At 43.2% G+C, this 26842-nt stretch overlaps 1 protein-coding gene across 2 annotated transcripts in view; it reads right to left on the bottom strand.

The window, feature by feature from the left end:
• Positions 1-26842, bottom strand: part of LOC106745348 — a 76799-nt gene that overhangs the window by 31759 nt on the left and 18198 nt on the right. The gene's annotated exons all lie outside the window — the stretch shown is intronic.

Genomic DNA, 26842 nt, shown 5'->3' with positions numbered 1-26842 from the left:
ATCTTTTTAATTTATCGCCATCTAATTTCAATCTCACTCGCACAAAGTTGTACTCTTCAAAACTTCGAAGCGCGAAGACCGCAGCCTTTGAAGACACACTTCAAGGCTTCAGTTTGCCAAAATTCGAAAGTTCCAAGTTTCCTTGGAAACTTCGAAATTATTGAAAATTAATAGCTCTGGAATACAGCAAATGTGCTATTATTATTTTTTATCAGAAGTTAGACTCAATCCGATCACCGATGAAATTATTGCGTAATACCGTCGCGAAAAAAGTCACCCATGTTTAGTTCTGCCGATTTGGCCTCGCGGCACAGCATGTTGATGAGGACACCGTCGTTGGTTGGTAAAATTAAATTAATTCCTACCACGTCTACGACAAAGCCAGGAATGACGAGAGCCTCGGAATAGAATATCGCGATAGTTTAATTATTCAAAACTCAGCCTCGCCAACTTCAACTTCCAACTAAAGTTCATAGCGAACTGTCTTCCAGTTGGGCTTGCGTTAAATTAACTCGCGTTATGGACTTCGTGTTATATTTAAGTTCTCGCGTGCAAAGACATTATTTCTACGAACATACACGTCACAATCGATCAGTAAGAAATATACTACATCATTACACATAATTTTATAGTAACGCGAATAAAGTTCTTGCATATATAAAAGTGTGTGTGTGTGTGTGTGTGTAAAAGAGAGATATATCAGATAATAATTTAAAGTGGTTTCAAAGAAGAATATACTTAATAATGTGCAAATTACAATATTCTAATTCCTTTCAGTTCATTGGATAAAATAGTTGTCACAAAAAGAAGTTCTTTAGTGCTTGCAACGCAGGAACTGTTACTTATAGGTGGGGAACATGTCCACTTAGCCCTTTCAACCCTTATCGGATGCTAGCTTTTTATGCGTGATTCTCACTAGGTTGTAGCTGGTTTCGGTAAATATGCGAAAAATTTTCAGCATTATAAGAATAATATTTTTGTTAGAAATTATTTATTTTTTGAAGGAATATTACAAATATATGAGTTTCAAGTAACGAGTGGAGTGCGAAATTTTTGCGCATCGTTATCGAAGAATGCATAAGTAGCGCATGATGATACATCTGTACTATTACATTTTGCATTAAACGGGAAGGAAAATTAGACATACGTCACATAAAAAGGTTAGTATCGCCGACATTAGCAGCACTTACTGCAAAGACGACTTTGCCGGCTATGATTATCAACACCCTGTGACTATAATCACAAACACCAAACACTTCCTTCTCGGCGTTTTTGACCCCGTTTAAAGAGTACCATCGCCGATTAGACACGCGTCTCCCTACGAGATCCTCCGCAATTCACGCGATTACGAGTCTCGCAATGACTCCTCGACGAGTGACGAACTCGCGATTTTTCCTTTTTTTTTTCACGAATCTTTCCAATTTCGCCGGCAACGTTTCACCCGTCGTCGTCGTTGGCCTGCCGTCGTGAATGAAGCGCGGAATCTGGAGCGCGGGAGTTACGACGGTCGCGGTATATGCGGGCCGGCCGGCCGGCCACTGAATAACAGAACGAGCACGTGAACGCGTTGTAAAAACGAGCGCCAGCGCGACGACAGCTGCCACTGCCGTTGCTGCTGCCGTTGCTGCTGCAAAGCTACCGCGCGCGCTCGTTTATTCGCGAACGAACGACCCGCGCCGGGCTTCGCGAGGTCGTCGTTCTACGGTCGGATAGCTTAGCGGTACTTCGCCTCTCAGTGCCTCGAGCCCGCCGTTGATTAACCCTAGGAAACTCGCAGAAGCCGCGCTGAACGCGCGCACGACCTCGCGCAGCGAGAAATTCGCAAGGGACGAAATCGCCGCGTCCCCTGCGAGGAGAGACGCACCACCCCTCGCAGGTCGAGAGTCGACGGAGCGTTTTTGTGCGAGACCGGTGCAGCGGTGGATCGTCGCGAATCGAGCGAATTGACCGAGATAAAGTTTTCTTCAAATTGAACAAATGCCATCGCATCCGAACAGATTTCGTCGTTGAAACGAAAAGTAATTTTCTTACGAAAAAATTGCGCGTTTCATTTTACATATTTGTTGCGACTAAATAACGTTTTATTCGGTTAAAAGATATATTATTTCAAGTAATAGCGTTCTTTTTTTTTGTTAAATGATAATCGAGTTTTCTTGGATGAGGTAACGAAATCTCCACTCGAACAAATAATATTTCGTACAAGTATATTGTTGTTCATTCAACAATTACGTCATGAAAGAAATTTGAGCATACTTCCCTTCTTTCGTCATATTTTGTCACAAAATATTCGGGCCCCCTTTCAGTATTACGTCACATGTGGAATTCCCTCCCCCTCCTTGTCTCCACATTATATCATTAGATTTCTTTAGATCCAGCACAAAAATAAATATTGTATGCTGAGGGTTTTTAATGTGACGTTCCACGGCCTTTACTCTCCCCCCCGCCCCCCCCCTTCCGTCATCACAGCCGTCACGGAAGCTAATAGACTCCCACCCTCTCTCGTGACGTGACGTAATTGTTGAATGACCCCGAAGGCGACAGTCTGTCTTGATCGTATCGTCGTGCGGAAATTCATAAAGTAAATAACGCGACGATCGTAGCGACTTTCTACAGCGCAGTATGCGATTTTGCGAAAGCAACCCCGTAATTTCAGCCGGCAGCGAAATTGCACGACTTACGAGTGTGGAAAGAAACGTATCTGCTGAAGCAATTCTCCAAACGACCATTGTCTAAATCACTATTGCAGACCGGCAAGCCCAAGTGTCGAGTCACGTGTAACTATAACGGCAGTCGCAGCGGAACCGTTTCGCGCCGAGTAAAACCGTACGCTATTTCGGGTGAGCGAGCAGCCTGAGAGATTCGATCGTTCGTAAAGTGGGTGTCCCGATCATCGACGCGCCGACAGGCGAACGGTACAATTTTGGGGCAAGGCGTAACCAAAGTAGCACGAAGGTGGCAAAGAATGTACGCATTCTACGATCGGGCGTGCGGACGCGAAATTCTCTTTCGAGAATTTTTGGCATTCGGCACGAACGGCAAGCGTCCGGTTGCCGAGCTTAATTTTCCCGAGGAACTTCGCAATCTCAATTACGTTTTACGCGGAAAATTAGAGGCGCTGTGCCATGGCAGTGACTAATCGCTGCATACCGAGGGAAAAAAAGTATCTAAAAATAAAAAAATATTTATTCGACGGGTGTTAGCAACATATTTACTTAAATCCCTTTCTAAATCTTTTTATTTAAATAGAGTAAATAATTGTTTTCATGGAAAATGGAGCTACAGATTCAAGAAAATATACATTTTCTTCTTTGAAGAAAAGAAAACTCAGTATAAAATCATTAGTATAAGTAAATATGTTATCAGTACCCATCGAATCGATATTTTTTATTTCTTAAATATTATTTTTCTCAGTATGTACAGTCAACGTACTCTGTACTATTCCTTGGAACGGAAATTACACGACACTCAGCTTTATACATGACCCATAAAGCTGAAAATCGCATTAGTAATTCTAATTATAACGGTTTTAGTCTTATTGTTAAAAGAAAAATCACGAAAAGAACATTTTTACGTTTCTCAGCCTTACACGTGTACACTAAAAGAAAAAGTATATTCAAGTAAATACTTGCTAAGGAGTATTGAAGTAATTATTTCACTTAAATTAAATCAATATTACTTGAACATAACACTTTTTTTTCCTTTCAATGTGCTACACTGAAATAATATTTATTTAATCCAAATAAAATAAAGTCATTACTCTGATATTCTTTAACAAATGCTTACTTGAATATAGCAGTTTTTTTCTTTCTACATATGTAAGACTCAAAATCGAAAAAAATTTTCGATCCAGGCAATAGTACAGTATACATAAAACGCCGACTGTACACGTCACGAGAAAACAATATATTCATAAACAAAATAAAAGAGAAAGAAGACGCGATATCGCTTCCTCCTCGTCCGAACAGAAAAGTCAACACTTACGGCCGCTCCCCCTCGGATCAACTAATCGATCACATTGATCAAAATCGTCGTCGCGACGTTAGAATATTGTATGTCATTAGCCGGCCAGCAGCGGATGGACAGTCGGACGTGCAAACACGGACTGTTCTGTTGCGACTCGCGGCTCGAAATGAGAAACGTTCATTTCTTCGCGCAAACGAAAACGTGCGATGAATCTGCGGCTTTTTTCCCGCGGCCACCGCCGCGTTAGAACGCTGTTATTTATCCTCGTTTCCTGCGATTAATCAGAAGCTTCGGGAATCCGTCCTTACACCGTCGGCCGATCATGTAACGCCGACGTACGTCACGCGAGCACGTCGTTTCTTGCCGATCGACGACGTATAACGCGACCCGTCTGTCCGTCCACTTGTGAATCCTCGTGTGTCAGGAATTTTAAACGGTTTATTTACATCCGTCCGTGTAATCTCGGATATCAGCTGTCATCGCTGATCGGAGACGAATCACAATGTCGAGTCGTGAAAAGAGGCGCGGGGTGAGAGTACGCGTGTAATGAATTGCGACGAGTCGCAAATCCGTCGGTAAATTTGGTGAATTAAAGGCGGTCGCAAAGTACGCGTCAGTCAAGAGAGAAAGAAAGAGAGGGAGAGGGGGAGAGAAAGAGATAAACGGCGAGATGAGGCTGCGGAATCGCGTTCGGTCTCATCGCGTTGAGTATCGTCGGCCGCTCATCTCTTTCGTACACAACGTGTGCCAGTTGTTACACGCTGCGACGTCAGTGACCCAAATAGGTCGTACGCGGTGTTAGCTAGCCGAGAAGAGGAGAGAAGAAGGAGCGGAGAAGAGAGCAGAGATGAAGAGAGCAGAGAGAAGACGGGAGAAAGAGAAAGAAACGAAACACGCTCGTCGAAAAGCTGTACTGTTCCCTCTCTCTCTCTCTCTCTTTCTACCACAAGGAGCACGCACTTGCAAGGCGCGCATTCTTCGATGGTGATCCTAAATTCCGGTAAAGGGAAGAAGTGATAAATCGATTCTCGACACGAGTCCGCAGTGTAAGAGCGACCGAACGACGGTCTTCTTGCGCCGCAATTAAATTTGAAAAATTTTCCACCAGGAAAATTACGCTGAATGAAGAAATATTACAGTAAAAAAATTAATATTTTTTCAATCACTAATGGCATATTTATTTGCACTAATTTTACGTGTTTTTATATGGAGAAAAAAATTGTTTCAAGTGAAAAAATCTGCATTTCCTCAAATTCGTAGCTTTTCGTGAAAATAATTGTTTGTTTTGTTTAAACAAACGAATTAAATTCTAAAATATTACTGCTCCGAGGGAACAGTATACAGAAATTTAAAGTGGTCAACGGGAACCGGCGTATAAATAAGACATTAAATGGGAAAAGTAGAAATAAGTAATATCTTCGCGTTTGTAACATTGCGTGCTTGTTTTTCTCAATTTCGCTCGAAATTAACATTAGTCATTTAACTTAAATAGTTAAATAAAAGTTCAGGGAAGTATTTCTCTTTTAACAAATAAATAATAAATTCACGTAAGGATCGCTTAATATCGTCACTGAAAGTCCGACGCTCTACGGTAGAACTGCTTTAAGTACTGTTCAACGAATTGTAGCGAGATGATAAATTAATTTTTGAGAAGAAAGGTCAGCGATCCGAAAGACACTAAAGAATGGGAAGAAGTAGTTATCAATAGCGCAAGAGTTCATCGGCAGAGTCTCAATAAGTCGATTTATTCGTCGCTCGTCGCTGTTCGCCCCGACTAGAGCGAGCGGGACTCGCGAGCGGGACTCGTTACAACTCGGCGAGAAGGGTTAGAACTATTTCGAGTCGCAGAAATCACGGGGATCCGCAGCTCGAGGGAAAGACCCGATCTCGCGGGACGGTGAAGAGCGCGAAGCGCTTCAATTTACCTTTTGCTCCGGCGCGACTTGGACGAGTCGTCCCTCGCGTAGAACCCCTGCACGAAGCAAAGCATTATGGGCTCCCTGGGCGGACTGTGCACCTTTCCCATGCACTTGTTGAAATTCCCGGCGTGCCGGATCTCCGACTCCTCCGCGATAACGGGTATCTTCCGATACGACGATCACTTCCCGGCGCCGCGAACGTTTCCGAAGTCCCGACGAGTCTCGCTGTAGAAGGCACTCTCTCTTCTCCCCGACGACGAGGTTCTTCACTCTACTTGGATGGATCGAATTCGCGATCTTCGAGGACGACTTGTACGACGCGTGTCTCGGCGACCGTCGGGCTCGAGGATTCCGGCGAGATCGACGGCTTCGCTGGAGCCTCCAGCGGAACGGCTGATCCGAGGACCTCGATCAGCTGACTCTCTCCGGTGCTCGCTTCGTCGTCTGTCCTCCGCTCGGCTCGGCTGTTTCGCTCGAAGAACGAAGAGCGGAGAACGTCTGGTACTGCGTCGAGGGGGTGCGGGGGTGCGTCGCGCCCTTAAGGTAACGCCACGCGGTTGCCAAGCCAACAACCAGGAAAGGGCAAAGCACTCGATGCGTACTAACGACAAGAAAGCACGAAGCCCCCGTGCACTTTATTGATTCCCTTCTTCCCTTCCTTCCCTCTGTCTTTCTTTCCTCTATGAACGACGTTAGTCGAAAGCGTCGAGGGAGTCGTCACCGACAGTTGCTACTCCCACTGATCAGAAACCGATCAGAAAATTGATCGGACGCCGTTCGAGCGCCGCGTCAGAAATGATACCCCAACATTGGGAGCGTCCATTTCGAGATTTCGAGACACCTTGCGGCCGATGTATTTTATTCTGGAATACCTCCAACTTCAGGATCGTCCGGCCGGCAGATATCGATACTCCGCGACATTTCGCGGCGTCGTTCGGCCGAATACGATCCGGAGCCGCGACTAATTGGGACGAAGAGTCGAGAGAACGAGCGAACGCGAGAACAATTTCGGCGGCTGCTGCTTCGTGAGAAACGCCTCTTTTGTTTCTCTCTCTCTCTCTCGTGAGAGTTTCGGCGCTTCCACGGGAATCCTCTTGATATACGACGGCTGATGACTCCGCGGGAGCGCCCGACTTTTCTTCGCACAGTTTCAGCGCACCACTTCTCGCTCTTCTTCCCGAGGTATGCGCGCGCCTCCGCTCTCCGATAATACACCGTTCTATTTACGATCTACTTAACTAACCCCGACCGAGTCTCGGGGGAGATAAAATTCGCAGGATCGACGCGGTGTGTTGCCTCTGACGACGACCACTCTACGGCTTCACCTGAGTCTCTTCATCCCTCCCTCCCGTGATCGAGAGAGAGCGAGAGATCATCCACGTCTCGCGCTTTTAACTTGTCGCAGGATCGCCATTCGTACGGGCTACCGCCGATCAGCAACGAGAACACCCCGTCTCTCGCAGCCCCGACGCAATCCCGGACGGTCCTCAAGTCGCCCTTCGATCCTCCACCTTTCTGAACAGTTCGCTCGACTCACAAACAACATCAGCCGGGTTCCATCTTCAGGATCTAAATTCGATCACAAATTTAAACACCGGGACTTCCCGAGAGCGCCGGCGAGATCGGTCCGATCTGCCGGGATCCTCGCCGAGGTCGTCAGGGGTTAACGCTCTCTCTCTCTCTCTCTTTCTCTCTCTCTGTCGGTCGATGTTGTGTTCCGGTAATGCGACACCGCGTTCACTCGGGAAATTCGGGATGCGCGATTCGCACCAACTATCTCTCTCTCTCTCTCTCTCTCTCGGTGGATACGAGCACGCGACGGAGAATGAGAGAGATGAAGCGAGACGGTCGATCTTTCCTCCGTTCGCGTAAGAAGGAGAGACAGAGACGGCAAATGAACACGCGGCCGTCGCGACGCGAAAGACACAAGACGACGCGAGCGAGCCGTGTCTCTGTCCGACACTGGCTACGCCGCCTCCGATCCGTGGAGTTTCTCTTTCCACGCCGCCGCCACTGCCGCCACCGCCGGCGGCGGCGGCGGTACCGCTCGATACGCCCGTCGCCTGTCTCTCCCTATACCGCGTTCACCCTAACTCGTCAATCCGACGCCGAGGCGCACGACACGTGCGTGTCCCCCCGATGCACCTGCGAGCACCTTCGTGCATCGCAGCACCGGCCGACAGCAATAGCGGGTGGCCGCGAAGATCGGCCCACCGAGGAGGTACACAGAGGAAAAAGGTTTCTTTAGATTTAGTATTTCTACTGATTCGACAAAAATCTGTTTCATAGAAACAACACATAGGAAGTATTATTGGAGTAAAAATGTCATTGTCTCATCCAGGAAAACTCGATTGTTTGACGGAAAGAACGCTATTACTTGAAATAAACGTCTTTTAAACAAATGAAATATTATTTGGTTGCAATAAATATATAAAATAAGACAATTTCTTTAGAAGGGAATTAACTTTCATTTTGAGGAAATGTTTTATTTAAGATAAAAATACGTTTTATTTAAGATAAAAAAATGTTCGTTGAAAAGTCTAACGATCGTATTTGTTAATCGAAACATTGGTTTCTTCTTCTCAGTGTATCTTCGAGTCCGCGAATTCGGCTACCTCGGCGGAAGAAAAGCCGCTATTCTTGGGTTCTCCAAGTTGCGGACGCTTTCCAACTTTCCCGGTTTTCTAACCGAACGAGATAAAACGAACTGTGTCGACTAATTAACGTTTCGATGTCTGCAGAATATTAAAAATCCCGCGGATTATCAAACCGTACTGAAAGAAAAGAATGCTGTCGTTCAAGTAATGATTATTTGAGCCCAAATAAAATGGTTACTCCAATATTCCTGAGCAAATATTTACTAGAAGTAAAGAAATATAAGATAAATAAAGATATGTAATTACGCGCCACTTTCATTCACCCTTCGATAATGAAACGCAAACATTTTACGCTCCATTTATTACAGTAGGAAGCGGAATTTTTAGTGGGAGGTTGGATGGACAACCAATTAGCTCCTTCATCTATGAATAACAAGCTGTTGCAAAATAATCACACTGAAAGGAAAAAGTGCTACTATTCAAGCACAACATTTGTATGATCTAAGTGAAATAATTACTTCAACATTCCTTAGCAGATATCCGCCAGAAGTAGAAATATAATTGACTATGTGCAATGTAATATTTCCTTCGCACAAGTAAACATTTACTTGTATGTGTTAAACAATTGCGACAAATATTAAATTCGTAATATTGCAAGAATGTCAGAATTGATATTTGGAAAGTATTTACTGGACAGAAAAACTGAAATTAGTCACTGGAGTCATTACCGTTGATTGAAAACTTCAGAAGCCAGCGTAGGCGGATTCGAGCGATATTCGCGATACAGTTTTGCAGCAACAGCGGTAATAAAGTCTCGTCGATGCGCGACACGCGAATAGTTTGACGTGCAAGAAGAGCTCCGATTACTAAATTATTGCGAACCGTGCGACGTCGACTTAACTTTTTTTCCTTCCTCTTTTCTTCCTCATTTCCTGGCAGAACGTCGCGCGAGACGCGGAAATGCCAAGTGTCTCTTTCTCTCGTTAAATCGTGCGCGAGAATTTTCTACGCATTTATAAACAAACTTCGAAGGATTACGGTTAAGAGATAGCAAACACGTAATAGTTTACGTTACGTCGCGCTTACGTCACGCGACTCTCCTTCACGTTCCGTGCCGTGTTTTAATATTTATTCACCGCGACTGTGATTCCACGTGAACTTTAACGCTCGCGACGTTACGCTGTACTGTAATTTCGTATCTTACGAGACACAGTGTGACAATATTCCTCGATCGTCGTTTTCCACGCGTATCTTTCCATTTTAAATAATACATAAATTTCACTGTTGCTTCTTTCCCGCGATGTCAATTGATTATCTCGATCCGAATCGCTGTTTATTTCGAAGCTTAGCGCGAGCAGCTGTCGCGTCGCGAGAGTTATATGCATATCTTAACGGTTTGAATATATAGTTTTGCAGTTTCGAAGAAAAATCATTTTTATCTCAATTTTCCCTCGGATTTTTTTCTGATTTCTTATCTTCTTTACGTACAAACTGAATACGAGAAAACAAATTTTGCCAGAACAGCAAATGTTTGTCAATATAGTGACAGCAAAAAGAAATTTGTTTAGACAGTAAAAATTTGTTTAGACAGCAGAAAGAGTATTAATTGTCCATACATCTAGCAAATAGCAATTAATACTCTTAATAAATTTTTCCGCTGTCCAAACAAATTTTTTGCTGTCCAAACAAATTATTTTTTGTTGTCACTATATCGACAGACATTTGTTGTTCCAGCAAAATTTGTTTTCTCCGTGCGAGAAAAAGTAAACGTGGCAGGTTTTAACTGAATGTATGTGGATTTTTCTCGAATGAAATTTTCCAGCCTTGGAACAGGAACCGAAAAAGGAACCCGCGAAAAAATTAGATAAAAAACGTTCTTTCGAAACTTAAAAATTATTTTAACATCAAGGAGAGGAAACTACGTTTTTCGACCAAGTACAATCCCTTCACGGAACGGAATGTTTATTTTTTTTCTCTCGCAATGTTGCTAAACATGACACACAGTCGTCAATGTTTGTTTATGCGCCGAACTCACGAGTGCGTTCCCGAAATGTCCGGAATTTGTAACCTTCCGTTCGATCATTAAACATCGTCAGATATCACCACGCGAGTGTAGTGAAGTGAAATGTGCGAAGTGCGTGCGGCCGACGTGGAATAACGGCTGGAAGCGACGGAGGCCCGGACGCTGAGGACCTGGATCTGAACGGCGGGACATCGTGGGATATCAACGTGAAATGGTGAGCGCACAATTTCAACACACTCACAAACCGCTCATGTTACACAGTGCATGCGGTACACGTAAATCGCCGTTAATTGTGGCGAGAAAAGTCACCGTGCGAAAGTTGCGTGTGAGAATGACATAATATTTCGACATTATTCGATAAAGAAATTTATCCGGATGCGATCTCAATTTTAAACCTGAGAGTAATTTGTTAAATGTCGTCAGGTATTACTATCGCGATTTTGACACTGAAGTAACATCATAGGTCTCTCAGGTCTACATCACAAAAAATTTGTAAAAATTGTGGTTCTTTTTTTGTATTTTTGGTCTTTTATGAGTTATGAATTATTATGTTTATTAACAACTTTTATTTATTGTCTTCGTAGACTGGGAAGTCAGTCGACCGAATTGTCAAATTGAATCAGACCGATAATAATAGTGATTGCCTGAATTCAGCTTTTTTCTTAGTAATATAGGAATAGGAATGGAAATATAGCATAAAATGCGAGTGGAGAAGGTAAGAGGAAAAAACGCGAGTAGACCTCGTAGGCTTAACACGTTACTGTCAGAATTAAAACTTAGGCATCTTCTTCATTTTACGTTGATATCTCGAGAATAATTTTAAATAGACGGGGAAACGGACGAATGTCGTTTAATTAAGTCGTTTAGTCTCGTGTTTCATTATGGCTCGTCAGAATCAGCATATTCGAATATTTCTCTGTCTCTGAGGAGGATTTCCAAAAGGGGATCGATCTCTTATAACTATTGAATAATTCTGTGAATTTTGAACGTCATCAATATTTAACGAGTCTGTAACATTATGGCAGAAATCAATATTTAACGAGTCGATAAATGCTACTCAGCAAAATAGCGGTATCTTGAATTATCTATTTACATGCATCAGCGATGCGCAAATTTTTTGCATAAGCTTTTATGCATAAGCTGGAACAACATATTACGTAAATTGAACTGAAGAAAAAAAAATACGTAGCTCCAACCAAAGACACTTGGAAGATACGTTTCGCCAAATAACTTCGGAAAGAACGGGCTTCATCTCAACAAAATCTCATTGAAAATAACAAGTCTCGTACGTAACGGGAGAGAATTTGCTTTTCGGCAATTACCAGCGAATGGATTCCCCTATCGCGTATCGGATGCGTTGTGAAACTAATCGAAGAAAAACTGTTTAGCTACATCTAATTTCCGAGTATACATACATACATACAAGTACCGCTCGATTAGATACGCGTTACTTTAAGAGTCGTTATCTTCATCTCGTTAGTACGAAAATCACAGATTTGGTAACACATCATAATAGCAAACAACTCCGTGGTTCGCCGTGGTTTTAATTGCCGTGCTGAATAAACAATTAATCAGTTTTCGTGATTATAAGAAAAGCCTCTAAACTCTATGCCAAATAAATACTAAATTATAATAGACAATATATGCGCGCGCGCGCGTATGTGCATGTCTGTGTTGAATGCGTGTGAAATATTTAACGAAATAATTTAATAATAATTCCACGGAAAAAAAAGAAATAACTCCCACAGCTAAAAACTAGGTCCGGCGACCAGATTTCCGGTAACCAAAATTGAATTGTACATTCCATACGAATATATATATTCAATTGTATATTCTATATAGAGAGCTGATTCCTTTCCTCCGTGCCAATAAAAATATATTGAAAGGATTGGGGGGGAAGGGGGGGGGGGNGGGGGGGAAGGGGGGGGGGGAGGGAGGAAATTTCCTCCTTCGTCACACCGGCGGGCGTGACTCACCGTAACTGGTTGGAACAGAAATAGTATATTCGACTTGAACAATGCTTCGTGCAAGTTTCTTTTTTAAACGGAAATGCCGCGTACTTCGCGCGAGACGTTCGACATCGTCGTTAAGATTAGAAAGCGCGTTTTCTCTGTAAGGGCCTATTGTTCTCACGAACGTCAATTAAAGTTAACTGGGATTTAACTGATTCCTCGGAAGGAGGAATTGGAGGCATCGAAGAGCGAGGAACGTAACGACGTGCAATTAGCGCGAGGAGCCGATCGAAAACTTGCGAGGACGTCGGGAGGGCAGAGGGAGAGCTCGTTCGCGACGCCGGAGTTTACCTGTTTCGAAGATATTAATTGCCGCGTGGCTGCTTTCAGCGGGTTTGTCGTCGTCATTTGTCACTCGTCTCTCTCTCTCTCTCTCTCATCGGGAGACGTAGCCCGGTGGCGAGAACGATATACCCGGACGGTGAATCTCCGCGATTCTCCGTCGCTCCGAGAGCGACGACGACTGTGCGCCACGCCGGTGTCTCGCGAAATCGCGTCGGAAACCGTGCTTCTTCCTCGCCGCGCGGAATAACCGGCACGATGTACACAAACATTACGTTCCTCGCGGGTGCACAGCGGGCGTTATCTTCGCGCACACAAGGGTTATCCGGAGAAGCTATCTAACGCACGCTGGTCGCTCGGAATCCTCGCGCGAATGAGAAACGCGACGCAGCATCCGCCCGCGCACATGAGCAGGCGGATAATTTTCCGCGCCGGCGATAGTGCAGTTCGAAGTTCGATGTACGCGCGCGATAAGGACGCGTCCGTACGATAAAACGCGATTCGTCCGTCCGGGAGCATCTTTCGGTGACGATAACGTGCGCGCATTATTGCATAATCGTGATAAACGACGCGCGCAGCGAGAGTGAGATAGAGAAAGAGAGAGAGAGATCGGGACCAGACAAGCGATTAACCGAGGCCAAACGGGCAGAAATTAAAACCAGACGGGGGATTCAGAGGCCGGGGGGGAGGGGAGGGGTGCTCAATTAATCCGACGGACAACACGATACCACGAGGAGAAGCCTCGTGCGACATCGACGGCGGATTTGCGTCATGTCGCGCGACTGGCTTCGCTATCATTTTTCCTTTGGCCGTTGTGCACCGCGATTCAAGCGAATTCGATTAACGGCGAGCGTGCCGAATTGCTCCCTTGTCGAGTCATCGTCATCGGGGGAATAAACATTGCCCTTTGCAAAAACATCCGTTTGAAATAGGAAAGTGTGTGCGACTCAACCCCGGTCGAAATTCTGATGCTGCTCCGACGTTCTGAAATATATAGTAGATTTGCGCCTACTTGAACGGCCTGTAGTCTAAGAAAAACCAACTTTGATGATATCGACATATTTTTAATTTCTCTTTTGAACCTTTAATTTTACAGATTGGATTTTAATTTCTACCTTCGTCGTCCTAGTTTAACGCTAAAACAACGAAAACAGAGATTTAAGACACTATTAGGGTCAAAGTACGGGTTATGTCATTATTAGGATTGAAGTTGAATCTATTTTACTATCTTGGTTTCTACTATGTTGTAGAATTCAAGGTTTAACATAGGGCGTGTGATGGATTTTAACCGAATACACGTGAACTTTTCTAAACGAATTTTCCTACTCTTGGAAACGGAACCGAAAAAATCAGCGGAGTAATGGAAAAAAAAAGAACTGGGGCTGAGTCCTCAAAACTATAATGTTAACCACAAAAATAGTAGTAACAACATGCATGTTACTATTACTCTCTAATGACATTCACTAGAAAATTGTTCTCCTGACTAATCCTTTCACTATGATGATTGTAGCTACAAATATCAGATTTTTTCTCAATGACGAGACTCCGTGCGAGATTTCCACGTGAAAAGTTTTATTCGTAGAAATTATGGGTATCTCGAAAATTACCGGGTAATTTCGTTCCCGATTTTACGTGCGACAGATGCGTGCGATATACACTTTGCATCGGTGGCGATTCACGGGAATTTCATTAATGCGTACTCTGCAAAATTAACCGAGACGTGAACACTCACACCAACGTATGATACGCTGTTGCGTTCACTGTAATTAAAGAGACGCGATCGGGGGGAGGGGAGCGCGAGCGTGGCGCGAGATAACGCACCGTTGCTCCGCGCGGAACACAATTGCGAATCGCTTGTTTATCAGTCGCGGGTGCACGCTTATTAATGCCTCCTGATACTCGGCGATAAAGCACGACGCGCAAGGCCGCTCCGCTACCGAGAGCGACGGTTCGATGCACTCCCCTTTTTTCCGTCGCTTTTTGCCGTCTCCCTTCCGCGATTTGTTTCCCAACAAACAATAAAGCCCGTAAATTATTGCTTCCGACCTTTTGCTCGCAAAACATTGCTATCGCGACGCACGATGGCGGCGCGGAATAACAATCCTCGAAACGATATCGGACGATTACAAAGAATCTGGCGATCACACCGTAAATCACGGCGCGATTGAGATCCGCGTTATACCGAATAATTGCATTTTTCACGCTTCGCGTTTGCGTGGAGAATCAACGGGGAAATCGTCAAGAAAAGAATTGCCATGTTCGAGTAAATATTTGCTACGGGAAGTATTGGAGTAGTTTATTTTGTTTGGATTGAATAAATGTTTTTTTTTTCTTTCAGTGTGCTACGTTCAAGTGATATTTAAAATAAACTGCTCCGATATTTCCTTAGTGAATATTTAATACTTACTTGAACGTGGCGATGTTTTTTCAGTGTATGCATTTTTCCGTTTTAAACGACTTTCGATAAGCTTGCAGAAATATATGTAAATATATAATATATGTAAATATATATAAATATATGTACATAAAGAACAGCACTGGGATATCTCCGAGTAAAGATATATCTAATCGGCCTGAAAAGCTAACTAATAGCAAGCTAATACAGGCTTAAATTTTCAAACTTGTTACTGGCTGATTCACCGAAACGGTAGAATCGGTTTTATGATCTAGTCGTTGTCTATATATAGCCATTATATATCAAATATGACAGAGTAGATGGCGCTGTCTGTTTTAAGACGGCGATACGATTCACGCTTACAGTGTTGTAAAAGTCATTCTATCTTTCTTCGGCGTGTAGTCAAGAATGATAAAGATAGAATGGCGCTTACAATACTGTAAACGTGAATCGAACCGCAACCGCAAATATATATTCTATCTACTAAATATCCGTCCACTAGATTTAAAAATGAGGTAACAAATCAAAATTGACGATAAGTTATTCTGTAAAAATGTAAAAAAAGCAGAAATGAGCGTTGCATCACTGCCTACCAACTAGATATGATTTTTCATCTCGCAATTATACTTCGTTTTCTTTAACCGTCATCTGATTTGCTTATCTAGCCATTATCTAACTACCAGCAGAAGTGAGTGCCATATCATTGACTAATGGCGACGTTAGACATAAATTTATTGCCTCTAAGACACGAGTTTCAATTTTTATTCGAGTTTCAACTCCGGAAATTTATAGTGCCAGATATAGTGTAAGAATAAAAATAATAGTAAATACATATATGCGCGTAAGTGTGAGAATGATAATAAATTGCGATTAATCATCCGAGTCGTCGATCTATGCGCTTTGTGTACGGGGAGAGGATCGCTCGCGCTTTCGGTCTACCGCATATAAAGGTCGCGCTGAAAACTTCACGAAGGTATATATTTAGCCGGGCATTAGCCGGTTCGTTCCTTTCTCGTGCTGGTCTCGTCTCGTGAAATCGAACGAACGAACGGAACGACGGACGTGAGTCGTCGTTGTTGTCGTAAAGATCGAGCGAACGGGGCGAACAGAGCTACGGCACGGGACGGTATTAATAGCGAGATGGAGGAACGAGCTCTCTTTCCAGGGCAATTATTCGGCCACGGTGCCGGAGCCGAGGCCACGTGATATCGCGACCGGAGCGAAGGAAGAGGAGGTTATTACGGGGAAACGGTTTCTGGTTGAAGCCGGTCCGGATGTCTGGTCGCGGCGCCATCGATAAATCTCACACGCGACATCCTACCCGCGGATCTTAACCCTGGCATTAACCTTTCCACTCTGTCGGGGGTTGTTTTCATATAAGTTGAACTATTTTTTTACTCATTGTCGGTCACCGGACGCGATTATTACGCGAAACTTTCTCCAATGGGTGCTCTTTCACGGGTCAGAGGCAACGCACCTTGTATAATTTTATTGAAAGGGAGAATCCGCACTGAGAGAAAAGTATTTGTAACTGTGATACCATAACTGTGCGCCATAATAAAAGAATTATCAAGAGGGACAAACAGGCTCTCGTATCGCGGATGCGAACCCTCCGTGGCGCGAAGATACACGCGGATACGATTTTTCGTGCACAGCGTCGCGTCACAGCGGGAGAGTCGAAAGGACTCGACGATATCGACGATACGCGAAAATGCCCTCAATTAATCCCACAAAGGACGCTGCGGCGATAAATATAAAACGTGCATCGCGTTGTTATTTTACTGTGCGGTTTACCGACGGCACGTGCGATACGCAAATAAACGTCGAGTCTCTCTCTCTCTCTGTTTCTCTCTCAGTACACTTACTCGAATGTGAGCAAACGGAAATTCATTTCTCGCTCCCGAAGGCAGAAACTGCGAAACTGTGCTGTGTGCAAAGATTGACGAGTGACAAAAGAAAGGGAAAAAGCGTCGAGTTGTTCGAGTGTTTCAGACACAGTTGCGAGTTAGGTGTGAACGCACACGTAAATTACACGTCGCTAGCGACGTGACATTTATGGTGCACCATGCATCATGACGGTTAAATATAGCGGACGAAGGTTCACACGGGTGTCGTGTCTTATCAAAAAGATAATGCGGGTCCTGGGGGTGGAGAAAACTTTAACGCGGCGCGAGAGGATCCCGCATCCTGCTCGTTCAGCAAGCATCGTCGAGTTTATTCGCGCTAACATGGTTATTACGAAGGATGGCTTTATAACGTCGCTATGACACTGAGAAAAAGATTTCTTCAAATTTAATCAACTTCATCGCATCCAAACAAATTTCACCATTGACACGCTCCCAAGAAACTAATGTTTCGATTGACAAGTACGATTGTTAGACTTTCCAACGAATACGTATCTTTATCTTAAATAAAGAATTTAAGACGAAAGATAATTTCCTCACAAAGAAATTATTTGCTTCATTTTACATATTTATTGTAACCAAATAATATTTTATTCGGTTAAAAGATATTATTTCAATAGCGTTCTTTCGGTTAAATAATCGAGTCTTCTTGAATGAAACAATAACATTTTTATTCGAACAAATAATATTTCGTATATGTTGCTTTTATGAAACAAATTTTAGTCAAATACATAGAAAAAGTAAATCTAAAGAAACCTTTTTTCTCTGTGTATGTATCTTGGCTGCAATCAATCTTTCTACAGTAATTTTTACTGCAAAAATTCTCTCCGTGTATAACGACATTACGTAATACGACGTTCCTGCGATAAGGAGAGATCGCGTCGTCACTCATTACATACACTTTTCAAGAGAGTGACTTACAATCTTAAATATGATAAAGTTAAATCAAGTACAAATTTTGTATTCTTGCGTCAGAAACGATTCGTCCGCTGCGATTGTCGCCGTTCCGCGAAAACGGAACGCGTAGAGTCCGTTTTCCGGCACGTGCCGGAACACTAACCGTAGAAACTGAGAACCGAATGTCTCTTCGGCGCAAAACCGGGAGAAAACTAGATCAAAGAGATTAACCTTAATATCAAAGGCTTAGAGTCTGGTTGGAAACCTTAGGTTGCCGTTTCACGTGAGAGAAAAAGAGAGAGAAAGAGAGAGAGAAGTACGCAGTTGGAACAGCCAGGGAACCCTACAAATATCTGCGGTCGGTCTGATTTATCGTATGCGTATTTGTGTGTGTACCGAGATCGGATTTCTTTCGGCCCGTCTAAATGCGACGTCGAAGTAAGTACATTTCGTTATCGAGGAATACCCGTATCGAATTAAAGAAATGATAAGAAAAAGAAAACACAAGAAAAATTCAGTCAGTTTAACGTTGTCAAATCCTGTCCAGACAAATTTGCATAATCACATATTGCGTATGCATCAGGAAATCAATTATAATCCATGCAACAGAATGATGTCTTTTATATTTGACATACGGTTAGTCAACTTTTTTGTGCACACGCATTATACGACTATGTAAATTCTTCTGGACAGGTTTTTAGACTCGTATAGATTCCTTTTATTGTCGAGTAGTTCCTCCTCGGAGAGAAATCCGACGAAACTTGCAGTAATTTCTGGCCTCATCTATATTATCTTCTGGATTTAACTCAAAAAATAACAGTAACATGTGTGTAAAATAATTATTGCTGATACATTATTCATTGAGAGAAAAATATCGAAAAAAACCAATATTTATTCAATATATATTCAATGGTTACTAATAACATATTTATTTATATATCAAAATATATTATTTATATTGAGAAGAATTCTTTTTCAAGTGAATAATTATATATTTTCTTTAAGTTTGTAGCTTTTTACTATGAAAGCAATTGTCAAATAGAATTTTAAATAAAAAAATCTAGATTTAAATATTTTATTAGTACCCATACAAATAAATATTATTAATTTTTTTTAGATATTTCTTCTCTCAGTGTAGTAACATTTACTACACCGAAAAAAAGTGCTACATTTAAATAAATAATTACTCTAATCAGTTTTGGGTAAATTTTTTACTTGGATTTGGTTAATATTACTTGAATTTAGCACTTTCCGGTTACGTTCAAACAATATATATTTACCTGATCCGAGCAAAATTTACTTAAACAAAGCAAAAATTTGCTATTTGAGAGAACTATTGAAGTAATTACTACAATTTTTTTTCCAGTGTAGAAGAATCGTTTCCTCGAGCATATAATTCTCTTGCTTATACGAGATTGCACAGTTAGAAATACCGAAAATCTCCTTCTCATTGCAACGTTTTCATGAAAACGTCCGTGTAACGTTTCTCCGTCATGCTATTTCGTACTTAGCGGTGCATCGCGCGATACGAAATATAAAACGCTTCGCGTTTTATAGTCATATACATAACGGGCCGCCGAGTAGTTTTCGCTCGTTCGTACGCGCGCGCGCGCACGGAATTACGAATGTCCGTAAATAACGTTAATTTATTGGCAGCACGCGGAAGAGGAAATACAGTCGTATTGCGTAGCGGGCATATCCCGCGATCGAGGATCTGCCTCGCGTTTTCAGCGCGCTCTGCGCCTCTCGCCGGTAGCTAAATGATAATAATCGATATGCGCCGGCAATGGGAAACGGTTATCACGGAAAATTCTTGCAAAAAGACGCGCATTCATGCGCGATGCGGCAAACTGATATACACGGCTGTCTCGCTCTCTCTCTCTTTCTCTCTCGCACGCGTTTAATTGCAGAAACGCGATGCTTGGCAGGATGTCGGTCTATATTCGTGCCTGGTCGCGGAGTCGCATGATGCTTATTGGTCGCCGTTATAATTACTCGTTGCGCCGTAGAAGCACGTGCGAGAAGCCGCGAGTCATATCGACTCGATGCAACCGTCGATTCGTGAGACTCTCGCGTCGGCCTTTGCGAAAGCGACTCCGTTTGCGAAAAGGCGAATCCGGCTTCTTCGGTGATAACATCCGGATTCGTCCGGATCTACAATAAATGTAAGTCCGTAGGCTCTTTCTCTGAGCGATAAAACGTGACGTAATTTCTGACAAGAGGCGTATCTCACGCCGTCAAAATAATGAGCTTGAATCGTAGGAATTGCGACGGGTCAAAGGAGGAATCAATTATATTGTTAGAGTTGGAATTTTTTTTTTAATTTTGTTATCTCACTGTGTTGTAGAATTATAAGTTTTACGTACACTGAAAATGGAGATGATGTCTTGTCTTCGGTGTCAAAATAGACTCATTCAAGGTAGCGGTGAAATTAAATCTGCAAAATTGAAGATTCAAGAGAGAAGTTAATAAATGTCAGCGTCGTCAAAGTAGGTTTTTATTAGTCCATAGGTCATCTAATCAAGTGGATGCAAATTATTCTTAGGAGCGTCAAAGCGGCATCAAAATCTCGACTCGGCTGCGCAGCCCGGCGGAAGGAAGATCGCGACACTTTTATCTCGATGATGAGTTTCAGAACGCGTCCTGTATCCAATAGGAAAATTTCTCCCTCGAGAGTTACAACTAGAGAAACCCCTTTGGGAATTACCGGACGCATTCTGAAATCGCATCGAAGTAAAAGCGCCGCTACTTTCCTTCCTTTTCCGACGACGTGCGACGTAATCTCGCACGTCGTATTTTCGGTTTCGCCGGCGCGGCGGCACGCGCCAATTTCGGCGTAACTTCTCTGTATCGATCGCGCCTCAGATGTCCGTCGCGAATTCTATTAAAAGTCGGGCAAGGGCCGACGACGAGCTGTAGAAAGAGCTGCGCGACGGAGTACGTCACGGCAAATTGACAGCGATGAATTCGTCCCGATGCGCTTTCGCCCCGGCGACTGTTTAAACGCAAACTCGTTTCGGCGACTCGTGGCTCACCCAGTAGCCTTTGACCCGCCCGGATTGCCGATGTCGGGACTCTAAATTGAGGATATCGCGGCACGCAAAGTTCATCTCTCGTTATTGCCCGCCAGAATTAAGAAGCCCGGAGCCGCCGATCCAATTCTCTTCCCGCGCGCCGCGCGAGATTCGCGAGATCGTTCGGAACAGCGATATTTCAATATCGACCGTCTACGTCTGGCGTGCGGAGGAAACCAATTCAGAGAGACAGCTAATTTTATACTGTCGTAACAAGTAAATATGCAAAGTGTTTTTGGAGAACCCAAAAATCATTTTAGAAATTTACTTTTAAGCCATTTTATGAAGAAACGAACGATACGTTCGTGAACTTTCCTTTGTGAATTTTCTTCGTAAAACGGCCTCAATATCGACTCTTGAAATATTGGACGGTACTTAAGAAACTGTATTAGAGACGTGCGAATCCAACATCTGTGTGAATCGAATCGAATTTTTGATAATATGTACGTCCGAAGTCGAATCTCTTTAATTTGAACGCGAACCGAATTTGAATAAAATGTTCCGGGATTTACATGCTAAAGTACTTAAAATTTGCTGTCCCTCTAAATCAATTTTCTTTCGTGTGACAATTGGAATATTTTCCTCTCTCTCTCTCTCTCTCTTCCTTCTTCCCTTTTTTTCTATTTCTTTTTTTACTTAGGTAAAGAATCGATAAATTTGCGGTATCCGAAGTGGCGTGAACCTTCCGGGAGATCTGCCGATCGCTACGGCATTGCTGTATGAAAGCAGCGCTGATAAAGTGATAACCGGTAGTGCGTTCGCGCCGTACTTCGTTTCCTCGTCGCTGAATCATTAGCAACGATCCGAGGGCGAACTAATGAAGCCCCGTGGAATAACGAATGGTCGCGTCCACGGAGGTGCTTTATTATCCCCGACGATCCTACGACGACTGTGGGCGAGGCTAATCTCCACGTATTTGCCTTCCGATGTCGCCGGGTCAACCTGAGCGTAGATCCCAGATAACGACACCTGTTATCTACCGTCCACTATAAATTATGCGACACCCTGTCATATTATCGCGGCTATCTATACGCGGCGCGATAAACGAAGACGTTTGCGCTCTCGACTCGTAAAGAGTCTCATTAATGTTTCCTCTCATTATAATGTTTCCGAAATTACACTACGACACGGCGACTTAATAGTAATTACTTAACAGTAATTACGGTGATTACTCAAGTTGAGAATTTGGCCATACGTTAAATTTTTAATTCTACAACACAATGGAAGCTAAAGTGGCAAAACAATTTCAGTTCTAATGATATTTGTTCCTACTTTGTCCAAGATGATGTCTTGATTTCGCTGTTCTTAGCGAATCAAAGTAGGTCGTTTTGACAAATAAATAGAAATACCAAGTCGAAAGGAACCCTCTTCTCCGTGAATATTAGCACAAGTAAATATGTTGTTATCGACCGAATAAGTATTTTTTTATTTCCCAGATATTCTTTCTATCAGCGTGGAATTCAAGGGTTCAAGAGAGGGCTCAAGAGAGAAGTTAATGAGTATCGGTGTCGTCCAAGTAGACTTTCACTAAGTCTACGAACCGTCTGAAGTAGGCGCGAACTGTCCTCGAGAGCGTCAGAGTGGCGTCAGAATTTCGACTCGGTGACGCTGTCGAAGCGAACAGTCCGTCGTTGCAAGAAGCTAATTGCGCTCGCGCGAGCGGGCGGGCGCGTGCGAGCTGCGGCGTCTAAGCGCGTACGGAGGAATCTTTAACAATTTATTTTCGGATCCCGCCCTTGAACGGAGGGAAAAAAGAGTTGCTCTAAAAATACAGCACACAGGCGCGAACGCGGGCGGTGTGCTTTGCGAACCATGAAAAACGTATCGATCAGCGTGATGCGCGCCCGCAATCACCGCTTATCGCGCCATCCTGGGACAGTCGTCGATCCGAGGCGACGCGTCCGCGAGAACAGAGCTGATTCTTGAGACGCTTTTTAAGCCGCGCGTTGCGTTACGCACATTAGCCGATCGACCCACGCTACTCGTTCCGTTAATGCGCCGTCATTACGCGGCGGAGCGTGCGGGCGTGTACCTTCTTCTTCCGCGCGCGAATCACGCCGATTCCGCGTCGCGGAAGCGACCTGACGAGCGGAACCTCCTTCAACGGCTGGCCAACGATCCGATCCGCGGTGTCCCGGATACAGTTTGTCTAATAAAAGCGTGACCGACATAATTTTTAAGCTGTTTATTATAAAAAAAAAAAGGGTAAAAAAAATTACATATGCAGAAAAAAAGGTTTCCTTAGATTTAGTGTATCTATTAATTTGACGTAAGTTTGTTGTCATAGAAACGACATATGCGAAATATTATTTGTTCGAGTGAAAATTTTACTGTCTCATTCAAGAAAACTCAATTACTTGACAGAAAGAACGCTATTATTTGGAATAATATTTTTTAACCGAACAAAATATTATTTGGTCGCAATAAATATGTGAAATGAAATTTGTTTGGAATGCGATACAATTCGTTAAATTCGAAGAGATCTTTTTCTCGGTGTACGTAGTATTCAATCGGTATTATAACGTTTTTATATTAACAAATCGTCCGATCATCGTCGTTGTCAAATACTGCCTAACATCTTCGAGGTACCAATGGAAAAAATACACTTAGTAATCACTATTCTTAGCGGTGGAATATTTTTCTCTGTGTAGAATTAAAGTCCAAGAGCTCCCTTCACTCGGTAACTCTTGAACTACAGGGGGGAGTGGGACACGTTGCGCCGGCCTCGTCTATTAATTTTTCCTGCGAGATGGATGACAAAAGAGCGCGGCGCAATATCATCGATAACACACAAACAGGTCGAGCATCAACAGTTACGTAAGCCTGATAAGCTACCGAGAGAACAAATCGTCAGGAAACAAAACGCGAAAACAATTCAAAGCTTAAGGACGTGTTACCTATTAGTGTCGTGTTTTCAGTAGCATATTAAAGGGGCCACTCATAAATTTAATATTTACGAAGCAGAATGATTTTCCTATACATTTATTTCACTACCTAAATAACAAAAGTTAACTGCTGTCAAACTTTTGGTGACACTTAAATGCAGGGCGGGTCAATTTCTAATTTTTTCATTATTTTGACTTACGGGTAACACATCTTTAATATAGTCTCTAACAGCGGTTCGATATTTATATCATTTTCTTTTTTTACGTGATCGCGATACTTTCGTAACACTTCGCATTGTGAACCGGGTGTAGGTTAGTTATATGGTCGCGAAATTACACGGAAGCTGAGATTACAACGACAGGGGAAAAATATGACCGGTACACGAGAGAGTTTTATTACACGTGCTGCGTCATTTGAGCAATTAATGTCTCAATTTATATCAGACGTGCATCATTTAGCGAAATAATATCGGCGATGCATGACCTCCCGTCGCTCGAAAATTATTTGAGGAATTTGACATTTATTTAACAAACATTTCACGGACAGAATACGAATAGCATACAAACACACACGCGCCTGCGCGATAATCAGTTATCAAGAATACAAAAGGGGGGGGGGATACATATTCTTTGTATAAATATTATACAACACATTAAACAGCAGAAATATATAGTCCGCCTTTTTCCCGGATAATCCGAGTCGAAATTTTGGCCCCGTGTTGAACCTTTAATTCTACAACATAGTAGGCTCTAAGACAACACAATAGATTCAATTTCAATACTAATAATATAATATAACCCTTACTTTGACCCTGATAATGTAAATAATGATGTAAATAAATCTTAAATTTCTGTCTTCGCTGTTTTAGCGTTAAAATAGAACGACGAAGGTAGTGTTAAAATTCGATCTGTAGAATTGAAGGTCCAAAGGGGAAGTTAAAAAATATCGATATCGTGAAAGTAGGTTTTCATTAGTCTACAGGCCGTTTAAGTAGGCGCAAGCTACCTTTTAAGAGCGTCGGAGAAGCGTCAGAATTTCGGCTGGGGAGGCCCGACAGATAAGTCTGCATTTATTACCGCGCAAGGATCGAAGTGCATCGCGACTCACCATTCCGACGTGTACTCGCACGTCACCTGCACCTGCACCGTCTCCTCATCCTCATCCTCTTTCTCCTTCCGCTTATGATACACGCACGATATTCGCTCGTTACGTATCACCACGCGTCTCTTAATTCTCAGCCAGTGCAACGCGACCTCGTAATTCCTCAGGAGGCGATTCTTGCAGCTCTGGGAGATCTTCAGCGCCGCCGAAATGTTCTCCTTGCTGCTGTACGGGCTGTACCGGCGCATTCGCGACCTCATTTTGCGAGCAGTTTCGTTCATCTCGTCCCGACCGTCTCGATCGCGATGTAATTCGTTTCTTTTTCTTTTTTCAAACAGTCGAAGAGAAGAAGAAGGAAAGAGAAGCAAGTTTCCCGCACAGAGCTCGGCCGGGAGGTTCGAATCATGAAGGATCCCGAAGCCCCCGCTGACTCGTTCCGCTCTCTCGGCCGCAAACGGATTGCGCCACCGAGGACGCGCGTCGCATCGTATCGTTTTCTCCGTCCGGCGAAATTCACGAGAGGTTAGAGACTAGAGTCCGGACGGCGACTGCTGATCAACGGGGCGCGCGATAAGGGAACGGCGCTCCTGTTATCAGCGCGAACGATACGAGAATACGGGAACGCGCGCGGCGCGCGGCTTCGTTTGACGGGACGGCTCGTGCGAGCCAACTTCGCGTTCTCGCTCGTCGGCGGTGGCATCCCGAACACGCGCGGACACCTGTGCACGACGCGTTCACGCACCTGATGCTCCCCGCCGATTACACGAGCGTTCGGTCGTCGGTCGAGTTGTTGATGCGTAGAAATTGAATTACGCGCTCATATTACGGGGATTAAACGGTATCGACCATCGCTGAGTCCACTCGTTATTGTAATCCACTCAATCGCCGCGATCAGTCCCGATAAAGAACGCGCGAATTTGAGGCCTGTACTTTCGCTAATGCGAGCCGGAAACGGGAAATCAATGGGCGCTCGCGCGATTCTAATTGCAATATCGCGAGCCACGTCGATTTCGTCCAGCCGCGGAATTGAGCGGCGCGCGATCCTCTCGACGGTGTGAAATTTGTAGAATCGGCAAGTTAGAATTACATCCGGCGGATGATTAAATCATTGGAAATTGGGTCGTTAGGAAATTAAATCGTTGGAAAATTGGGCATCGTTGGTATTAGAAAGGGATAGAAATAGAAAATTCAATATTTGGGAAAATGATAAAAGAATAGAAATATTAGAAAAAAATAGAAATATTAGAAAGGAATGGAAATATTAGGAAGGGATAGAAATAAAAGGAATGAAACGTTAAATTTTTAATTATAATATTTTCGCTGATGCGAATCTAACGGAAAATCAATAGACGCACGCGAAATTCTAACCGAACATACGTGAATTTTTCCAAATTAACTTTTTCTACTCGTGAGAAAAAAACCCCCCAAAAAAACTCTGGGAAAACAGGAAAAAGCGATTTATTTATTAATAAATATTATAAATTGGAATAAATCTATTCTTTAAAACTATAAAATTAAATCTCTAGAAAAAATTACAAATGAATAGAAATAGACTCAATCTTTAAATATTATTATTAAATAATTTACCGTTTTATATATATATATATATATACTTCATTTTATTCTATGCCGCACATTCTGAGAACGCGGAATGCTGAAATGTCGCGAAAACCGAATGATAGTTGCGTAAGAGTCATTCAGCCAAGGGGGAAAGAGAGAGAGAGACTCGTAGGATATTTATTTTGAACTTGCCATTACTGCGCGTTGATTAGAATCTTTACGCGATACA

Source organism: Dinoponera quadriceps, unplaced genomic scaffold, assembly GCF_001313825.1.
Source record: "Dinoponera quadriceps isolate SergipeBrazil2010 unplaced genomic scaffold, ASM131382v1 scaffold120, whole genome shotgun sequence".
Classification (NCBI taxonomy): Eukaryota; Metazoa; Arthropoda; class Insecta; order Hymenoptera; family Formicidae; genus Dinoponera; species Dinoponera quadriceps.
The sequence above is the reverse complement of the archived record's forward strand: the minus strand, read 5'-3'. Positions and strand labels throughout refer to the sequence as shown.